The sequence below is a fragment of the Heterodontus francisci genome, unplaced genomic scaffold (assembly GCF_036365525.1).
Source record: "Heterodontus francisci isolate sHetFra1 unplaced genomic scaffold, sHetFra1.hap1 HAP1_SCAFFOLD_75, whole genome shotgun sequence".
Classification (NCBI taxonomy): Eukaryota; Metazoa; Chordata; class Chondrichthyes; order Heterodontiformes; family Heterodontidae; genus Heterodontus; species Heterodontus francisci.
This window is the reverse complement of record NW_027141820.1, coordinates 1767562-1776075: the sequence shown is the minus strand read 5'-3', so window position 1 is coordinate 1776075 and position 8514 is coordinate 1767562. Positions and strand designations below refer to the sequence as shown.

Below are 8514 nucleotides of genomic sequence, written 5' to 3'. Positions count from 1 at the left end.
CCATGCTGGCTCTCTGCTAAAGCAACTCACCTCATCTCACTCCCCAGTCATTTCAATTTCGGTGGTGGGAAAACTTCTCGAAAGAATAATTCGGGACAAAATTAATAGTCCCGTGGGCAAATGTGGGTTAATTCAGGAAAGACAGCATGGATTTCTTAAGGGAAAGTCATGTTTAACTGTCCTGCTGGAGTTTTTTGATGAGGTAACAGAGAGGGATGATGAGGGCAATGCTGTTGATGTGGTGTACATGGACTTTCAAAAGGTATGACAGCATCTGAAAGGTCACTGACCTGAAACGTTAACTCTGCTTCTCTCTCCACAGATGCTGCCAGACCTGCTGAGTATTTCCAGCACTTTTTGTTTACATTTCAGATTTCTAGCATCTGCAGTATTTTGCTTTTATTGACTTTCAAAAGGAGTTTGATACAGTGCAACACAACAGACTTGTGAACAAAGTTATAACTCATGGAATAAAAGGGACAGTAGTAACATGGATATGGAATTGGCTGAGTGACAGGAAACAAAGAGTAGTGATCAATGGATGTTCTTCGGGCTAGAGGAAGGTTTGCAGTGGAGTTCCCCAGGAGTCAGTGTTGGGACCCTTGCCTTTCCTGATATATATTAATGACCTAGACCTTGGTGGACAGGGCAGAATTTCAAAGTTTATGGATGATACGAAAATTGGAAGCATTGTGAACTGTAAGGATGATAGTGTAGAACTTCAAAAGGACATAGACAAGTTGGTGGAATGGGAGGACAGTTGACAGGTGAAGTTCAATGCAGAGAAATGTGAATTGATTCATTTTGGTAAGAAGAACATGGAGTGACAATATAGAATAAAGGGTACAATTCTAAAGGGGGTGCAGGAGCAGTGGGAACTGGGGTTATATGTCATTGGTTGAGAGAGTGGTTAATAAAGCATACAGTATCCTCGGCTTTAGTGATAGAGGCATAGAGTACAAGAACAAGGAGGTCATGTTGAACTTGTATAATACACTAGCCTCAGCTGAAGTACTGAGTCCAGTTCTGGGTGCCACACTTTAGGAAAGATGTGAAGGCATTGGAGAGATTATGGAAAAGATTCATGAGAATGGTTCAAGGGATGAGGAATTTCAGTTATGAAGATAGATTGGAGAAGTTAGGACTGTTTTCCTTGGAGAAAAGAAGGCTAAGAGGAGATTTCATAGTGGTATTCAAAATGATGAGGGGTGTGGACAGAGTGGATAGGGAGAAACTGTTCCCACTTGTGAAAGGATCGAGAACGAGAGGGTACAGATTTAAAGTAAGTGGTAAAAGAAGCAAAAGCGACATGAGGAAAAACTTTTTCACACAGCGAGTGGTTAAAGTATGAACTGCCTGAGAATGTGATGGAGGCAGGTTCAATTGAAGCATTCAAAGGGGAATTAGACTGTTATCTGAAAAGGAAGAATGTGCAGGATTATGGGAGAAGACGGGGAAGTGACATCAGGTGAATTGCTCATTTGGAGAGTCAGTGCAGACACGATGGGCCAAATGGCCTCCTTCTGTGCAGTAACAATTCTGTGATTCCAATATTCAAGTCATTTATATATATGGTGGTCCTGACACTGACCCTTGTGGACATCACTGTTCACATCTTCCATTCTGAAAAACAACCAAATACCACAACTCGCTTTTCTTGATATTTCATCCATTTTTTAACCCAAGCTGATACAGACCCTCCTATTCCTGGAACCTCTGTTTTGTTACCCAGCCTTTTCTGTGGTAGTCTGTCAAACGCTTTCTTAAAATCCATATAGACAACATCCATTGCTTTCCCTTCATCAACCTTTTCTGTTACTCATCAAAAAATCAGTTATATTAGTGAAGGATTGGCGAGGTGCTGAACCTCTCAGTTTTCGGTCTACCCAAACCAACTTCAAGGCCTGAATAATGAACCGATTGCCTCATTAGTTCTGTGAATAATACAATGATTTAATAGACAAAGTTTTGAAACATTCCTGCCCATAAATCTTGATAACAGAGAGTGTGTGGATCTCCTGACTCAGAATGTTTAATGGATACAGTCCTCAGATCCGACAAGGAACCCCTGAACATCCACAGTAAAGACAGTGTGGATGAGGAAATGTAAGAGCCGGGAGCTGAAACTCAGGGACGGCCAAGCTCTCCTGTCATTGAGCTTGTGTGTCTGCTCTGCTCGCCGCACTTCCGGCTCTACTTTGTTTCCAATGAAAAGATGAAAAGGGCCGTTCGCTTTTCCTCTCACTGACAGCGTGTTTCACTCGGGTTAATATAACCCGGGACTTTTGCTGCTGAAATGAATTCTGCAAGGTCCCAGCAAACACACCGGGTCCCTCCTTTCTCCCCTCTTTCTGTCGGATTGTTTTACCAGGAGGGGCTCAATAATAACAAACCCCCTGCAGGGAATGACCACAAATTGAGCATCTAAATGGGGTAAGTGGGCAGCTTTCTGGGTTCTAGGTTCCCCCTACCCCGCCCCTCCCTCCCTCCAGTCCAAGCCCCTCTTCACTTTCTTTGGGACTTTGATGAGGGTGAAATGGGGAAAGTTCCCATTGATGTTTGAATGCTGAATTGCTGCAGAGATCTGCGCACGCGCGACGTAGCACCGCCCCCAGTGGGACGTCACAATGAGGAGTGGAGCGCATGCACAGTTTTTCCCCAACCCAGTCTGTGAAGCCATTCACTCAATCAGGGGAAGATGCTTTAAATTAGCTGCTAATGGAGACTTCCCGGGCCCGGGGGAAGGGAACAAACAGCATCTGCTTCCAGCAGCCACTGCTTTGGGAGCGTGTCCGCAGATGTGCTCAGAGATTAGCATTGAGTGGTTGGAAGTTGAGGGGGAGTCGGGGAGTGTTTGTAACAGACACTGTGGAGCAGGAGCTGCTCCCGGAACATGGAGTGAACCGGGGACACGGGGAAGGGAGAGTTCATTCTCGGACAGTGTCTGGACAGGCTCAGGGAGACACAATGGGAAGAAATCACTATTGAAAATCACTGACAATTTCACCACCCAAAGGAGAGGGAATTTTCCTGCTTTAGTTCCAGTCTCTCACTGTTTGTTGGATTGTGAACAGTGGGGGGAAAATAGCCGCAAAATAACAATGTGGACAGTTAGACAAAGAACATTTATTGCAGACACCAGGTGAGAAGTGTGAAAGGCACATTTTAAATAGTGGCTGCTTGTTTTCCGTTGAAATAGAAATGTGACTGTGTAAAGGTCACTGCTCTATCGGACAGTCCCAGTCATTGAGCAGTGCAGGGCTTGTGTTGTTTCTGAATGTCACAAACTTGTTGTAAAACCACTGCAAACACCTGGTAAACAGAAGCTGAATACTGCAGTACTGCAGTGGAGTCAGACACTGACACTGTTTGTGTTCCTGGTTTTCATTTTGTGATTGTTCATAATGATTATTATTGGGACGATTACATTGATCGCTTTTGTATCTTCTACCTCACCAGTTCTTTCATTCCTGCAGGAAAATACATGAAGGAACCTGAATGGGTGTGGTGATTCTTGGACACAAGGAAAAGTGCAGTGATCTCGTTCCAACACACAGTCGGTACAGGATCACTCCCAAAGCACAGAGATACTGCCAGCTCATCAGTTCCACTGGAACAAACAAAAGAAGTAGTCAGACAGACACTGATCCCAAAGTCAAGAGACACATTTTCAATCCAACAGTCAAACAACAGCAGGAGAGACAGAAGTTGTTTCCATTTCACTCCAATTCAATACAGCTGACAGGTTGATACATCAATCACAGTGCAAAAACAAACTCACTATCAGATCTAAATAAACTCTGTCACCATGGTTACATTTTAAATATAAAACTTGAAACAGAACAGACAAAATTTACATGATTGAAAGGTACAGAATGAATGCAAAGAGGCTTCAAGGGGATTTGGACAGGTTAAATGAATGGGCAAGAACTTGGCAGATGGAATATAATATAAATAAGTGTGAAGTTCTCCACTTTGGTAGAATGAACAGAAAGACTATTTCTTAAATGGTGAGAGGCTGGGAAGTGTCGATGTCCAAAGGGACCTGGGTGTCCTTGTTCATGAGACATGAAAAGCTAGTATGCAGGTGCAGCAAGCAATTAGGAAGGAAAATGGTATGTTGGCTTCATTGAAAGCGTATTTGAGTACATGAGTAAAGATGTATGAAGTCTAGATGAGACCGCACCTGGAGTATTCTGTACAATTTTGGTTTCCTTATCTAAGGAAGGATAGACTTGTCACAGAGGGAGTGCAACAGAGATTCACCGGTCTCATCCCCTGGGATGGTGGGATTGTCTTATGATGAGAGACTGCAGAAACTGGGCCTAAATTCTCTAGAGTTTTGAAGAATGAGAGGTGATCTCATTGAAACAGACAAAGTTCTTACAGGGTGTGCAGGGTAGATATGGATAGGATGTTTCATCTGTCTAGTGAGTCTAGAACAAGGGGACACAGTCTCAGAATAAGGGCAGGCCATTTGAGACTGAGATGAGCAGGAATTTCTTTACTCAGAGGGTGAGAAATCTGTGGAATTCTTTATCCCCGAGGGCTGTGGAAGATCAATCATTGAACATATTCAAGACGGAAATCGATAGATTGCTAAATACTAACAAGATCAAGGGATATGGAGATAGCAGGGAAAAATGGCGAAGAGGTAGATGATCAGTCACGATCTGTTTGAATGTTGGAGCAGGCTCGATGGGCTGAATAGCCTAATGCCCTTATTTCTTATGATCCTTTGAATCCCAATAATGTACATCAGACGTTAGACCATGTTATGCATTACATACCAGTTCAAAAATGCCACAGAGATTAAGACTGAAAGATACATTATCAATTCCATTACTACAAAATGAAGGACTTGGAGCTTGCAGACCAGCCCATGTATCAGATTGAAAGTTATATTTTCATTCACAATCTTTTTCACAGAGCTAAATATTAAATATCAATCCACAACTTGTACAGGACTACCAAATAAAACCTACAACTGTAAAATACAGTTAATCCATATTTTAAATTAAACACAAGGCAAACAAATATTGATACATTAAGAGAGCGGGCAACAGTGAGAGCAGAGTGGAGCATAAAGAGCCCAGGAGAGGGAGCAAGAGTTCACTCGGAGAGCAGGGAACAGCGAGAGCAGGCGTCAAAAAAGGCAAAGGAATACAGAATTAATGGGAGAACACTGAATGGTGTAGAGGAAGTGAGGGACGTTGGAGTGAATGTCCACAGATCCCTGAAGTAGCAGTACAGGTCAATAAGGTGGTTCAGCAGGTCCTTTCCTTTATTAACTGAGGTATAGAATATAAGGGTGATCTGGGTGTCCATGTCAATAAGTCACTGACAGCTAACATGCAGGTGCAGCAAGCAATTAGGAAGGCTAATAGTATGTTAGCCTTTATCGCAAGAGGATTTGAGTACAGGAGTAGTGAATTCTTGCTTCAATTGTATAGAACCTTGGTTAGACTGCACTTGGAGTACTGTGTGCAGCTTTGGTCCCCTTACCTCAGGAAGGATATTATTGCCATGGAGGGAGTTCAACGAAGGTTCATCAGACTTGTTCCTGGGATGGTGGGACTGTCCTATGAAGAGAGATTGGGGAAACTGGGGCTCTATTTTCTAGAGTTTTGAAGAATGAGAGGTGATCTCATTGGAACCCACAAAATATTTAAAGGACAGTCAGGGTAGATGCAGCTAAGATGTTTGCCCTGGTTGGGGAGTCGAGAACCAGGGGACGCAATTTCAAAATAAGGGGCAAGCCACTTAGGACAGAGATGAGGAGAAATGTTGTTACTCAGAGGGTTGTGAATCTTTGGAATTCTGTAACCCAGAGGGCTGTGGAAGCTCAGTCATTGAGTATGTTTAAAGCAGAGATTGACATATTTCTAAATACAAATGACATAAGGGAATATGAGGAAAGTGTGGGGAAAAGGGCATTGAAGTGGATGATCAGCCATGATCATATTGAATGGTGGGGCAGGCTCGATGAGCTGAATGGCCGACTCCTGCTCCTTGGTTCTATGTTCCTAACTCCACATTGTCGATGAGACACAGCCTCAGGCCGACTTGTCGGGTGTTGCAAACAGATAACACTGCTTCTGATCTTCACCAGAACAGAGTGAGATGTGAAATTGATCATCAAACAGACTGTGCGAGAATACAACAGAATAAAACACATGGAGAGACACTGTGGAACAACAAATAGATTTGATTGGAATGTTGAATTTTGATTGGAATGGATAAAACAGCAGAAACAGCAGATTAAATTGGGACAGAAAAGAGAAACTGATGGGAAGAAGGAAGAAAAGAAAGGATGGATCTGTTCACTTTTTTCAGTTTTTTCACTGGTCCATCAAAGCTGAATTAAAAAAAGATGCAAAAAACAGAGAATTTCACCAAAAATTGAGATTAAATGCTGCCGAAACCTTGAATTGAAGGATGCCCCAACAGATCACCTGTTTAACTGTCTCCTCACTGGGGGATTTCAATCAATGAGCAATATTATTCTCTACTTTTCTTTTGTTGAATGAAACCACTACTGTCACTTGGAGTTAATATCCCTGTGTTCCAACTCCTGAATAATAAAATTGTGAGTTTCGTGATATTTTCTGGACACATTTCCTGCTGAAAGAACGAATAACTCTTTTCTAATTTACACAATACTATATACACACTCATCAAGCCTCCGAAACTAGCATCCTTGGTGCTGCTCTCTCCTCCCAAACCTCATCTCATGTGACTGTTACATCATCACTCTGATTGTGGGAGGGGTTAATCCCACTGTCTTCAGCATTAACCCTTTACATACTCATACTGCACTGTCTGTCCAAAAAAATCGGTGGAGGGAACTTGAATTATCAAAACAGCAACAGCTGCCAGTTGAAAATCAACTCAACCCATCAGAGAGAGACTGTCAGAGAACTTCCTGCATCCAGTCCTGACCCTGTCACATTAAGCAGCTGCTCAGCCAGACCCCACTCTCATCAACACTGAACATTTTTACTGAGACCCTTCAAATACTGTTTATAAAAGGCCGCAAAGATCAAAGTTCACACAGTTGTATTAAATGCAACAAAGTTTAATATCTTCTCACCGTTTCTCGGTAACCACATGAGACATAGGTTTTCTTATTTGGTTCCTTTGATTTTTCTTGTTCCTGACTGACAAATATTCCAAACCTCAGATAAACCCTCCCACTTGCGTCATGTCCCTGTCTCGGTTAAAAGCAACACATAATGACACAAACACTCTCCTTCAGTGAGATTAATATCAAGCTGTTTTCCAGGTTGAATGGAACTGTGAACAAATTTATGTCAAAGAAGTTACCTTTGATGTATCAGCACTAGAATTCTGTACAAGGAGGAACAGCCATTCCAAAATCATATCCTTCACAAAGGCTGTTTTTTTATGTGATTGAAATTCATCATGTATTTTGAATTAAAGTTCAAAAGACACCGACGTTAGTGTTGATAATGAAACTTTTCAACCATGTTGCTACGGTGAAATAAGGCTCTGCTGGGAGTTGAACCCAGGATCTCCTGTTTACTAGACAGGTGCTTTAACCAACTAAGCTACAGAGCCAGATCACAAATGCGTGTGTAATTGAAATCAGAGGAAGGTCTTGTAGAGAGTGGGCAGGCTTTGGCGAGTCAAGAGCTGAGTTCGTCACGGCAGAGTTCCCAGCCTCTGACTCGCTCTTGTAGTTGTAGCTGTAGTTGTAATTGTAATAGGCAACCGTCCGTATCGGAAGACGATGGGCTACGCCCGGGGTGTACGTCACTTCTGTATTAAACATAGTTTGTTGTGGCTGTAGAGGATGACTCGTGAGTGACAATCCCTTCCGCAGCTGGTACAGATGAATATCATTGGCCCGAGGTCGACTGATAATTTTTCCTTCCTCTGACCTCTCTTTCCCACCATCTGGTCATTTCTTTTGTCCTCTGCTTTTCCCATGGTCTTCCTGAATGCCTTTCTCCAGGAATTCCAGTCAGCAGGAAGGACTTCCCATGCATCGACTCCAATCCCAGTCAGCTTGAGATCTCGCTTTGCAGATGTCCTTGTATCACAGACGTGGGTGACCTGTTGGTCTCATGCTGATAGCAAGCTGACCAAAGAGCATGTCTTTGGCAAAGCGACCGTCATCCATTCAGCACACATGACCCAGTCAACAGAGTCACCGCTGACTCAAGAGGGCAAACATGCTGCAGATCCCTGCACGCTGGTGTACTTCCTCATTCGGCACTCTGTCCTGCCAGGAGATGCCCAATATCCATCTGAGACAGCGGAGGTGGAAGCTGTTCGGCTGCTTTTCTTGGCTTGTATAAGTTGTTGATGCTTCTCTACTATAAAGGAGGGTGCTGAGAACACAAGCCTGTTACACGCAGAGCTTCACATTTTCGATCAGTTTGCTGTCGGTTCACACTCGTCTTCTCAACTTTGACATGACAGCTGCAACATTGACAATCCTGGTGCTGATTTCAGTATCAAGGGACAGATTGCTGGTGATTGTTGATC

General features: G+C 43.1%; 1 non-coding gene across 1 annotated transcript; it reads right to left on the bottom strand.

Annotated features, from left to right (window-relative positions):
- Window positions 1-7507: 7507 nt before the first annotated feature.
- On the bottom strand, window positions 7508-7581 carry trnat-agu (transfer RNA threonine (anticodon AGU)). Its single transcript has one exon. It is a non-coding gene; the product is annotated as a tRNA-Thr (tRNA).
- Window positions 7582-8514: the final 933 nt, after the last annotated feature.